This window comes from Procambarus clarkii, chromosome 32, assembly GCF_040958095.1.
Source record: "Procambarus clarkii isolate CNS0578487 chromosome 32, FALCON_Pclarkii_2.0, whole genome shotgun sequence".
Lineage (NCBI taxonomy): Eukaryota > Metazoa > Arthropoda > Malacostraca > Decapoda > Cambaridae > Procambarus > Procambarus clarkii.
In genome coordinates this window covers 38,533,351-38,547,043 of record NC_091181.1, presented here as the reverse complement: position 1 = coordinate 38,547,043, position 13,693 = coordinate 38,533,351, and the positions used below count along the sequence as shown (strand labels likewise).

Sequence of the window (13,693 nt, the reverse complement as noted above, 5' to 3'; positions counted from 1 at the left end):
CATAAGTGGAGGCTCTTTGGAGCCATTATCTGTATCAGTAACTGATACTAAAGATCTGGGGATGGATGGGGGTCTTCATGGTGGATTTCAGCCCCAAGGGCTACACCATCTTCCCAGTATTTTTTGTCTTATAATGCTTTAAATTACAGTACTGACTGTTTTAGCCTCCACCACCATCTCACTTAACTTGCTCCAATCATCTACCACTCTTGTTTGCAAAAGAAAACTTTCTAATATCTTTCTGGCACCTTTGTTTCTTTAGCTTTAATCCGTGTCCTTTCGTTCTTGAAGTTGCTGGTTTCAGGAATTCCTCTGTCCATCTGGTCGATTCCCGTTATTATTTTGCAGGTGGTGAGCATATTACCTCTTTTCTTCTATTTTTTGGCTTTGGCATATTTAACGCCTCTAGCCTCTCCTCGTAACTTGTCTTTCAGTTCTGGAAGCCATCTTGTTGCATGCCTTTGCAACTTTTCCAGTTTATTGATGTGCTTCTTGAGATATGGGTACCATACAACTGCTGCATATTTCAATTTTGGTCTAACAAAAGTCATGAACAGTTTCTATAGTATATCACCATCCATGTAGTTAAAGCGAGTCTGAAGTTGGAAAGCGTCGCATACGCTCCTCGCACAATTTTCTTTGTGTGTTTCTCTGGTGACAGTCTACTATCCAATACCACCCCCAGATCTCGTTCTGTGTTATAGTTCTTTAATTCCTTTCCACATAATTTGTAAGTTATGTGTGGTCTATTTTCTTCAATTCCACATTCTATAACATGGCATTCATTCACACTGAATTCCATTTGTCACATGGTACTGCAAGCACTTATTTTATCTAGATCAGTTTGAAGGGCATGACAATCATCTAGGTCGTCTATCATTCCTAGTAGCTTAGCATCAACAAAAAACATGGTCATTTAATTCTGCGATCCTGGTACAATAGATGTTTCATGTGGATGGTGAACATTACTAGTGCAAGAACTGAACCCTGTGGTATGTACTTCGCTAGTAACACTCCTCCAGTCGGATACATTGCCTCCAAAATACCTCTAGGTAGAACAGGTAGAACATTCCTAGGTAGAGGTAAAAAAATTCCTAGATGACAGCCAGAGTGCTTGGCGGAGACTGAAAATCCTGTTCTGGCTTCAGTGGAAGTCTCGGGAAATTAGTAGAACTCCAGGTTGCAATCCTTATACCATGTTGTAATCTAGTCACTAGAGAGTGTGCGTGGGAACACCTACTCCATAGGTTCGAACCCACATCACGGCTCCTATGGATTTTCTCATTATTATTATTATTAACATGATATTGGAGGTGTGCCGTGTCCTCAATATTGTCTATTCTCATGAAAATGCTAGTCTCGTCTGCAAAGAATGATACAGTGGCTTAATGGTGGATAATCCGTCCATGGTAGATGTCTTGGGTAACTTATCCATGGGTGGTTAGATGTCTTTGGTAACTTATCCATGCGAGGTTAAATATCTTTGGTAACTTATCTATAGGTAGCTAGATGTGTAACCCAATAATCTGCATCCCTCAAATACCTATTTTGAAGGAGTTGAGTTTTTGCCCACTGGAAATACATGAATTCCGAGTTACACAGGTACTCAGATACCCAGGTACTCTGGTAATGGAACTAAAAGTGACAAGTTCATCTGATGGTGACACAGCATCTACTCAGTTGTGGGTGGAGGGACGTCAGCGGCCGAGCACCTTCAACTCTCGCATTAACCTCAAGGACGTCTTCCGATGAGGTAGTTTTTATTTAAGGGACAAGTCTTCTTGCGGTGCGGACCCAAGACAGGATGGGCGGTGGTATATAAAAAAAATAGGGTACACGGGGAATCGGACTACCTATATCCTGACGGAGTATACAAAGGCTGATTTGAATTATTACATGTATTAATGCTCATCTAGTCCTCGAGCTGTATAAACAGTCAAGCATGAACACCCAAATAGATTTCGCTGGCTAACTTCTACAAAAACACAGGTAGTAACTTTGTAATACGTAACATGACTTATGGGGAAACGAAAGTGGTTTTGCAGATGTGTAATTGTGAGCCGCATCATTACTGCAGAAACCGGTTGGACAAGTGTGAGTGAGAGCGAAGAGACGAGGTGGAGGCAGACGTCAGTAGAGCGTGGCGGTGTCCGGCGACAGCACCCACGGGTCACGGGGAGACAGTGTCCGGGTACTGAATGTTAACAGCCACCTACTTTAGACTGGAGAGTGAAAAAGAACTGTTAGTGTTGACCAGACCACACACTAGAAAATAAAGGGACGATAACGTTTCGGTCCGTCCTGGACCATTCTCGAGCAGATTGTGAGACTTGAGAATGATCCAGGACGGATCGAAACGCCGTCGTCCCTTCACTTTCTAGTGTGTGGTCTAGTCAACATATTTCAGCCACGTTATTGTGACTCTTTGTCTGCAGAACTGTTAGTGAAAAGATAAACCCGGGATATAGTAGAGTGCCTCATGATAGAGCTTAAGGTCGTGGAAGTTAACGGTAACTGTGAGTAACAAGATCCAACTGACTGGAAGTAGAGCGTCAGTCTTGGAAACAAGGGGCAAAAAAAAAAAAAAAAAAAGTAGTGGATGTAATGGGTAAAGTCCAAGGCTGATCCTGGTGCCGGTGTTCATGGCTAGAGAACAACCTCAACAAAAAGTGCCCAGGTTGTGAGAACACTAGAACAATTTCAACATTATGTTATTCACGCTAACGGTTGTCATGGCAAGAGTTTTAATCGTAGGCTAAGATTTGTATCCTCGGTTCATTCTGAAACTTGGTGCCAGTATTGCAAACACCAAGGAACGTGCTATTCATGCCCGTGCCACCTTTTGGGTGGCTTAATCTTCATCAATCACTACCTAACATCGTAGCGCAGTATCCCGTGGTTCGGACACGCTGTAAGCTCCTCCAGCTCCATATTTCTTATTTATCTCTTAACCACGCGCCCTAACATTAGCTATAATACTGTAGCCTAATTACATAACCACCATTCTAACACAAATCTGCGCCCACTGTAAAACTGCTTTTAACAAACTCACGAGGGTATGGCTTACACAAACTACCGCTTACAGGATGAGTATGGGGTGCACAATAAACTACCGCTCACAGCATGAGTATGGGGTGCACAAACTACCGCTCACAGCATGAGTATGGGGTGCACAATAAACTACCGCTCACAGCATGAGTATGGGGTGCACAATAAACTAATGCTCACAACATGAGTATGGGGTGAACAATAAACTATCGCTCATAGCATGAGTATGGGGTGCACAATAAACTACCGCTCACAGCATGAGTATGGGGTGCACAATAAACTACCTCTCACAGGATGAGTATGGGGTGCACAATAAAACAAGCTCACATGACGAGTATGGGGTGCACAATAAACTACCGCTCACAGCATGAGTATGGGGTGCACAATAAACTACCGCTCACATGACGAGTATGGGGTGCACAATAAACTACCGCTCACAGCATGAGTATGGGGTGCACAATAAACTACTGCTCACAGCATGAGTATGGGGTGCACAATAAACCAGCAGCATCTGGCCGCATCAATCATAATAACAGGCTATTAAGACAGTTATAATTTTTATAAACATAATATATAATAATAATGTTTATTCAGAAGAATGTGTGTACAAGGAACGCAAGAGTAATGTACAATTGTGGGAACACAGGCAACACATACTAATGAAGCCACTATTATACAAAGCCTTTTGGATAAAACTTAAAAAAATTATTAATCAATTACAGTATTTAAAGGTGTTAAGGGTTAAACACTTAATACTAAATGAGACGCTAACGAAATAGATGAAAGTCTTGATTCTTGAGTCTTGAACAATTCTTTTAATAATTACCTTACCTTCTCCTTAGCAGCCACTAATAAACGAGTTCATTAAAATAGAGAACGTGTAAGTATATCTAGCATGTAATGCAACACAAGACCTTATCATACGTAGAGTATCCGTAGATTTTTTTAGCACCCCGTAGCTAGCTTTTTGAGACACACTATACTTCCCTTCATATAGTCTAGTAGGGTAGCTGCACGAATGCAGATGTACCTAATGTAATAATAATAATAATAATAATAATAATAATAATAATAATAATAATAAAACCCCTTCCTCAGACTGGGCTCGTCCAAGCGCTCGCCGACCCTAAACATGCATTCATCAATTTTAATAATATAATATAATAAATAAATAAATAAATAAATTTTAACATTTTGTATTCAAAATTGTTTTCTTTCTCTCAAATATAAATTGATATTATAATACGTTATATTCTATTTATAAATATAAAAGTTTATGTTGGTTAGGTTCGGTGTTTAATTTCTGTTGGGAATTATTTGTATTTGCAGAACGTGTGGGACAGGTTTTTATGTACTTACAGATATGATCCAGATTATTTTGTTTTAAGGTGAGATGTAACACAAGGAACACCGATTGCAAGCTCAACAAGCCGCAATGCAGGATAGAAATCAGTAGATGTTTTTTCACCCAAAGAATTATAAACCTATGGAACCGCCTACCCACCTTAGCCGAAAATGTCAAAACATTGCTGGAACAAAATCCAGATCGATAAAATCATGACAAATGTGGGGACATTTGACAAGCCGCTGGCTTTCTGCCCACCTCGTGGCTACTAAACAGTGGCCCCGGGTAAGTTTAGGTAAAAGTTTGAACGTCATCAGTTGTGAATTTTTTGTAAAAGGTATTTTATTCGTAAACAGGAGACTTGTCTGGATTAACGAGCATTTTAATTGGCTATTGTTGACAAGGCCGGACTAACAAGGCTTGATCTCATAATTTCAGTTAATACATAGAACAAAATACATGTACAGTTATGTGACTCCGTCAGAATATCGTGCGAACTGTAGCTAACAGTTGGGGAGGCACTTCTAGTCAATCATTTATATCAACATTATTGCGAATCGATCATCACCAGCACAAAAATACAAATATAATCCTTTCCTCGATATTTGGACGCAAAAAGAAATAAGCAGTTTAACTAAACTACGTCACGAAAACTACTAAATAAAACATCCGAAGTGGCGTAGTTTACAGAGGTCGAGGCCAGGAGCAGGCGACGTACTCACCTGTGCCAGCCTAATAAACTAATGCGCATTTTTAACACCAAGGTCTTGCGATCAATGGTTAGTTTTTGACCAAACCACACACTCACCAAATGGTTAGTTTTTGACCAAACCACACACTCACCAAATGGTTATTTTTTTAAGGTAATATTATTGTTTTTCTTTTGATCAGTATTTATAAGAACCACTTCGCTTTAAAGCGGGTTTGACAAGTATTTGCGCGTTATGTTGATGTTTGCCTTGATCAACAATCATATCAATATTATTCACACTACTTAAAAAGTCCCATAAACCTGTCTCTCAACATTACCCAACTCACGAAGCCTCATAACTTTGCCCCCAACTACACCTAGCTCATGAAGCCTCATAACTTTGCCCCCAACTACACCTAGCTCATGAAGCCTCATAACTCCTTCCACCCCCTTTTGAATCAGCATATTAAACCTCCGCCACATAAAAATAACTCCAAGGACACGTTCAGCACAAACACACTGCTTCCCCACAAATAATTCCTTTCCTCGCGACTTGGAACAGTTTCTTGCGGCAATTGAAAAAGTAAATGGCATTGAAGGCCTCCAGCAAACAGCGAGTGAGGGACGGTGCTCAAGCAAGCAACAAGGGTCGGGACCTTCAGCAAGCATCGAGGGACGGGGCCTCTAGCAAACAGAGAGGGACAAGCCTCCAGCAAGCGGTGAGGATAGGGAGCCTCCGGCAAGCAGCGAGGGTAGGGAGCTTACTGCAAGTAGCGGGGGGTAAGGAGCCTACTGCAAGCACCAAGGATAGGGGGCCTCCAGTAAGCAGTGAGGGTAGAGAGCCTATAGCAAGCACCAAAGGTAGGGGGCCTCCAGTAAGCAGTGAGGGTAGAGAGCCTATAGCAAGCACCAAGGGTAGGGGGGCCTCCAGTAAGCAGCGAGGGGTAGGTTTGGATAGTTGGAGGAGCAACGGCTTAAAGCCGTTGCTTGCGCAGAATTGAAGCCCCAGTTCTACAGCCCACCAGAAGGAACGCTCATCAAAACTAATCAACCTGTGAAGCGACTCGACATGGATTTGAAGGAGCCACTGACATGGACGACCTATACTCCTTATATGCTAACAACTTTATATAATGCCCAAATTTATCCACTTTGTTTCAGGAGCTCGAGGTACACCTTTCTCAAAAGGGTATCGTCACAAGCAGGACAACGCCATACCATCCCACAGGGAATGAATAGGTCCAACGGAACGGTATATGTGGAAGGCGCTTCATCTAACATTGAAGTCATACAATCATGCAGAACACTGATAATTGGTTCTTCCAGATGCACTGGATCATTACATCTCTTATCTACTTCAACTAATACATCCCCACACGAGCGGTTTTTAGATTTCAGCGACGCTCAACTCATGGAAACTCATTACTATCGTGTCTTACTGAGAAAATCCGTAGGAGTCGTGATGAGGATTCGAACCCATGCGGTGGGTATTCCCACCCAAATGCCCCAGACAATCAGGCCACAACAAAGAACAAGGATTGCAACCTGAAATTCTACTGAAGACACGAGGGTTTCCTGAAGCTGGACCAGGATTTGATTTCGTGATTGTTACCGCCAGGAGTTTCACACAATCCCGTGTGAAAATCCCGTGGGGCGTGAGATCGAGTTCGAGTTTTGCACGTTGTGATGACCAAAGTAACAAATGCAACCAACTGTGAAAAGTAACGGACTCAAGAGGTTAGGTGATTACATCATCCTAATCTACGTTTCTGCGTAGATTAGGATGATGGATTTTTTGACGGAGTGGCAACTCCAGAGAACGGGCTGATGTGTTTACAGACCTCGCCTCACTCTCATTACCTATTGATACCTGATACCTGGTTGATGGGGTTCTGGGAGTTCTTCTACTCCCCAAGCCCGACCCGAGGCCAGACTTGACTTGTGAGAGTTTGGTCCAACAGGCTGTTGCTTGAAGCGGCCCGCATTGCTCGAGAAGTCTTGTTACCTTCTCATTACCTTACATCTGCAGCATATCTCCCACCACCCAGGAAACCTATCCACTTCCTCATCTAGCTGATTAGTCTCCATTTCTCCCGATATCTTTATCAGTTTACACCGTTTATTAACAATAATATAAACGGATGACTTCCCTGATTAGGTACTTTCCATATACGACGAGCAGTATAGCCCCAAGAACCGATCCTCAGGGAACTTCCCTGGTTCACTTTGGCGTTAGGGCTGGTGCTAAGTCTATGACCTTTACCTTCCCATATACTGTAACACACAAACACACACTGTTTCCTTTATCCTCTCGGAGTGTGGCATCTGTAGGTCCTCCTGCAGTAGCCAGCACGTGTAGGGGGGCCTGGAAGAAGCGGGGAGAAGTAGCGAGGTCAGTCCTGGTAATCCCCTCATCCTGGGCACTACGTGATAAAAAAATATCTGCCTCACCTGCATGACTCAACAGTTCAGCATTTTTTACTTTGCTTGTTACCTTAATATAATGTAAAGTTTTCCTTCCTGACTGATGAAGATTAAGCCACCCAAGAGGTGGCACAGGCACGAATAGCCCATAATTTCCTTAATGGCGTGCGGTTGGCTTAGTGGCTAATAATTGAGGTGGTTTGTCGTTGGGCAGGGCCGGATGTGGTGGCTGAGGTGAGGAGGGCGGGGTGTCGTGGGATATGTGGGGTGTGGTATGATGGACGTTGTTCAGATGCACCGAAAGGTTTCTCTAGCTTGAGTGGGAATCTATTGTACATGGGACAGTATGAATCGAGGAATAAGCAGTCTACTCATCCCTCTCTCTCTCTCTCTCTCTCTCTCTCGTCTGATTTTGGGCATCGTATTGTAATAATCAAATGAGATTTTTTAACCAAAATTTTCGGTCACAGACTCCGTGCTGGTGTTTGTGAATAAAGTTTTCCTGTTTTAAGTGTTCTACAGGTCTACTTCGAATCAGTCTCTAGCGACTTGTTAGGAATGCTTGTAAATTGGCTCCACATTAGCCATTTGTCACTAGTCTTGAAGCCCTTTCTTTTCCAAAGAAGAATTTGAATACTATAGGAAGGGGTTTACACAGTTCTCATGCTAACTCCTTTAGTAACTATGGTGATATCTTGTGTCTGTCTACAACTCTCAACACATCTTGGTCTACATCTAGGTCTACATCTAGGTCTACAACAGTTTGATTACCTCTACTGGTGACACTATAATTCTGATGAGATTTTTTCTGTATGGGGGTTTGTTCAGTTTGAGCTCTTAGCCCCAATGGTAGCCCGAGTACTCCTTTAAAACTGTTTGAAAGTTTTTATTGAGCATTTCGCATACTTCGTTATCGCTTTGTGTGTGTTTCAATCTCTCTTGTTTAACTTGATCACCGAATCGCTGCCTGTACACTTCATGCAGCACACAGTGCTACATGACTAAGGGAGTACATAAAGTACACATGCAAGCCGCACCAAGCAGTGCATGAAGTGCAGTGCTTGCGCCCATTATGGGCTGCTTAACGCTGTGTACCTCATGCACTGCTCGGCTCTGCATGTGCGTTTCATGCCTGAGATATCCGGCCTGAGGTGTGTGTGTGTGTGTGTGTCGGGGGGGGGGGGGGGGGGGGGGGGTTAACGGACGGGCACAAAAAAGTTGTGACGGGTGTTTAGCGGTTATGTCCGGATAGTAGATCCTGTTAGGTCTAATTGGGTGTTCCATCGCTGGGTGTGGAGTCCTTGGGGTGTGCGTGTGTGCGTGCATTCATGCGTGTATGGAGGGGGGGTTGGGGGGGAAGGGGGTCCCGCGCGTGTTTGAACATACCCGCTCACGAGTGTGTGTTGTTATAGATCGACGCGCGCACGCACACACCTTCGATGAGCCTCAGGTCCGTTCATAAATATCAACCACATACAAGCAAGGTCAGACAAACACCTACACACACACAAACAGCTACCTGCACAAGGTAACAACCCCCCCCCCCTCCCCGCCTTAATCTCCCTAACACCCCCGACAACGCTTGAGATCCTCATTATATACCTCACACTTGGCCAATGAGCGCTAATTGTAAATTTATACATCACGCAGCTTCTAAGCAAGATTCCTCCTTCCAGGCAAATATCAGCAGCGAGCGCGATCTTCTCTTTACGGCGAGAATATAGCAGTTCTGCAGGTACATTTTTAGAATAAAATCGCAATAATTTAAGACATACGCGGTGTGTGAAGAGGTCAATGGTGCGAACCAAGTGCCAGAGGAATTAGCCTCAGGTTCCCTGGTCCCAGAAGCGATCCTTCTCCTGGCCCTCAGGTTCCCTGGTCCCAGAAGCTATCCTTCTCCTAGCCCTCAGGTTCCCAGGTCCCAGAAGCGATCCTTCTCCTAGCCCTCAGGTTCCCAGGTCCCAGAAGCGATCCTTCTCCTAGCCCTCAGGTTCCCAGGTCCCAGAAGCGATCCATCTCCTGGCCCTCAGGTTCCCAGGTCCCAGAAGCGATCCTTCTCCTGGCCCTCAGGTTCCCTGGTCCCAGAAACGATCCTTCTCCTGGCCCTCAGGTTCCCTGGTCCCAGAAACGATCCTTCTCCTGGCCTTGTGTGTGGACGAAGGATTCCTAAAGTCGGATGGAGGATGATCCCCGGGCCGGGTTCCCGCCAACACTGGGTGCCGCAAGGTCGCTACACGTCCGCTATGACCGGGCGAGACACCCTCACTATACAAGTGGGTCGGGGGAGCGCAGGGGGGAAGGCCGCTGGTGCCCCCCCCCCCACTCATACTTTCACCTCCATTACTCCACACTAGACCACGAACGATTCAATTCAATTTATTTCTTTATTATGCACCCCATATTAAACAAGTGACAATCTTTTCAAATTCAAAAAAATGTCAAAAATTCAAATCAAATTTTGAAGCTAGTTACACAATTGTTAATGTTACATATGCATCAACATTATATATATATATATATATATATATATATATATATATATATATATATATATATATATATATATATATATATGTATATATATATATATATATATATATATATATATATATATATATATATATATATATATATAAACAATTATCATCATGCCATTCCTGCTTCCTTAAGAGTTCTTGTCTCTTCTGCAAAAGTTCAGATTTAAGTCATGTAAGACCTTAAGGGTGTATCCTTACTCAATTCATAACTGTTCTCATTCAATCCATACATAATTGCTCTTGTTCAGTCTATACTTAACTGTTCTTGTTGATTCCACACATAACTGTTCTTGTTCAAGCCCTCGGCAGCTGCGGAGCTGTTAACAAAGAACAACTTCACATAACAATAAGATCTAAAGTCGTCAGAGCTGGTCTGTCCACTTCTGCTTTTTATTTCCATTAATCACGCGACCTAAATGTTTCCACGCGACCGATGTTTTGTGCAAGTGACGACGAGACGGCGCCAGCTGCCTCTGGCAACACTTGCAGCTGGTCAGTGGACGCCAGCTGCCTCGTCAACACATGCAGCTGGTCAGTGGACGCCGGTTAGTAGAGGGGGACAGTGTCCCCCTCTACTCCACAGTGTCTCCCTCTACTCCACAATGACCCCCCCCCCTCTACTCCACAATGACCCCCCCTCTACTCCACAATGACCCCCCCCTCTACTCCACAATGACCCCCCCCTCTACTCCACAATGACCCCCCCCCTCTACTCCAGTGTCCTCGCTATATTCATAACCATCTTGTCTGAAACAGATGAATCTCACCATATTAGCTTCCCTCGTGTGGCTGGACCTGGCCGCGAGTGCCGGCCGCCTCCCACAACTCTCGCAGATATACGAATCTCACCAAAAAGTGGCGAAACCGCTAAAAAAATGGCCTTATAAACACCCATTTTTTATGCAACTTCTTGTGCATTGTAAAATATTGATGTCTCAGCCTTTTTCACAATAGCAGTCATGCCCTCGAGTGAGGCCTTGGCATTTTCCAGAAACTTGTCTTCTATTCTGTATTTTTTGTTTCACAGCGATTAACTTGTATATGACAGGAACGTTAAGTTGCGTCAGTCAGCGGGTTGTGTTATTTAATGATGTCGGGCAAGACAAATCTCTGGGTTCATGACTGGCCAGTTTCACCCTCAGGCACAACTATGCAGTTTCACACTGACGCGTGACTCTTACTACTGAGAGCTCGACACCGCGACCCCTCCAGGCACTCAATCTGGGGTAAGGAAAAAAAAAGTGCCTATTGTGAGCAGGTTCTGGAGACACGAAAATGGGAGCGGCCAGTGACTTTATATTATATAATGGTAAGGAGTTGACGTGTTACTTAATAGTTAACTGGTACAAGCCCGATACGTTGGCACCTTTGTTTCTTCCAACACCAGCGCCTCACCCAACACCTAAGTCTCACCCAACACCCGCGCCTCACCCAACACTCGTCCCACATCCATCACTCGCACCTCACCTAACACGAACACACACAGAGATCACAATAACGTGATGCATCAAATGAACAGTGTCTGGGATGCTCCCGGACGCAGGTTCGAATCCTCGTCACGGCCCTTGTGGATTTGTTCACCTAACACGAACTTCTCGCCCAGGCAGGAGCAAGCTGTTGAAGCGCTGGGAGTTGAGTCAGCGAGGTAGTGTTTGGTCGGTACCGCATGAACACGCTGCTGCTGCTGCCACCACCAGCTCTCAAGGTGAAGGTCTGGCTCCGCGGAGCTTACAAACGCCCTGTATGGGAGATCTCATCATCTCTAGAGAACAACGACGGTGGGTCCGGTCATCTTTATTATCAAAGATGTAGCGACTGCAATCCTAGCCAGCGAGACCTTACCAAACCATTCAACCGGCTGCAAGAGGCGAACATCTCACCAGTTCCACCATAGCACTTTCCCAGCTGAGAGGACGGTTTTCCTCTAAGACAGAACTGCTGGGCAGCTCCACAAGCCGAAGACATCATCCAGCAGATAGATAAACACACCTCTGATCGCAGTCTCCTCCTGTGTGATCAAGATAGAAGACATCCAACACCCGACATTGAAGCTCTCCCAGGCAACACCTGAGCATGCCAAGGAAGCTGAGAAAAGGGGTATAAATAAGTCACTTCTTCACTAATCCAGTGCTGCTTGAAGTGTTTCTCCACGGAGAAACACTTCAAGCAGCACATGCTCGGGCAACCACAATTTCAAGAACTGCTCCCCCTCTACTCCACAGCTCTACGAATATTCGGAAATGTCTCAATAAATATGAGGGGGCGGGGGGGGGGGGGTGTCAAATGAATGCATGTCAAATGGAAATGAATATTTCCACTTGACATGGAAATGTCAAATGAATATGAGGGTGTCATCACTGTCCCAGAAGAAAGGACGAAATTAAGAATATCATGGGGGACAAGCCCAAACAAGCCAGAGCCAGAAATCAACCAGCTGTTACTTCCTTCGACATTCGCAAAACTCAGTTCCCAAGCCTACCTGTACCCGCCACAACTACCCAGAACACCAATCAACAACAACAATTTAATGCCTGGACGGGTACTGCTCAACAGCAATCAAACGACAGGATCAACAACAATAATAATTTGGTGTTAGTTTGGTAACACCAAAGTAACACTAAAGCCGGGGCCCAAACGACTACCGTTTGCAACACCGTCCAAATTTGGAACGAATGCTCGAGGAACGAGGACCGCAAACAATGAAACTGAAGACTGAAAAAAATACTCACTGGAGTTCACATCTTAAGCACAGTCGAGCGATCGTTCACAGGACATCAAGAACGCATAAAAAACCTACAAAACTCTCCTGGAACGACCGAAGCAAAACGGCAGGAATGGACCAAGCCACCAGCCCAACAGAGTACACATGGTCACGGTCAGACCAACATGCTTAATTCTGCCCCTGACTGCGGCAATGGTTGGTGGGGGCGGGATAGCACACAAATACGACTACACCAAGCTCCATCGCCTCCAATATCAACCACAAGACAAATAAGGATGCAAGAAACACTGGCTGCAGAAGCGTACCGATCAACCATAGAACCAAGAAGAAAACATGCCGCCACGAAACGAAAAGGAAAATAGGAGAAAACGAGTAGGGGGAGGTTGTTCATCTATTGAACATGGTTCATCTAAGCCATCTATTCGTTGGCTTAGACTCCTTAGAGGCACCTCTTCCGTTCTGTTATTTGGAAATTATATCAATATACGAAACCTATACTGAAGGAAACGGGATTCAAGCAATAATTTAAAATATATGTATTTCTCTATATATTAATCCCGGCTTAACCGGACCGTTAATCACCTTCGTTTTTAATCAAGTACAAGAATTTCGTAGCATCCGCTGGGGTGGGGCGGCTTTCCTCCGGGACTGGCACCTGCGCGGCTACAATTTCCTGTGACAGAAAATGTCACATAACTGGTTTCCAGGGGGAACTTTACCAGTTGTGATGCATGCCATCACTTTATCAGCGTCCGCAGTACCCAGCTACACTGTACCAGCGTCCACAACACCCAGTTATACCCAGAATACAATTAATGTCTTGGCTGATTATATATATATATATATATATATATATATATATATATATATATATATATATATATATATATATATATATATTTTATTAAATATGACCGAAAAAGTAA

General features: G+C 44.2%; 1 long non-coding RNA gene across 2 annotated transcripts in view; it reads right to left on the bottom strand.

Moving 5' to 3' along the window:
• LOC138370646 (uncharacterized) overlaps positions 1 to 13,693 on the bottom strand; it is a 39,476-nt gene that overhangs the window by 5,636 nt on the left and 20,147 nt on the right. Inside the window, exon 4 of one of the 2 annotated variants that reach the window (XR_011230189.1) lies at positions 1,902 to 2,222. The exons of the other annotated variant lie outside the window; for it this stretch is intronic. This is a non-coding gene — a long non-coding RNA (uncharacterized lncRNA). Of the gene's footprint in view, positions 1 to 1,901; positions 2,223 to 13,693 lie in introns of those variants that run through there. 2 annotated transcript variants of the gene reach the window in all.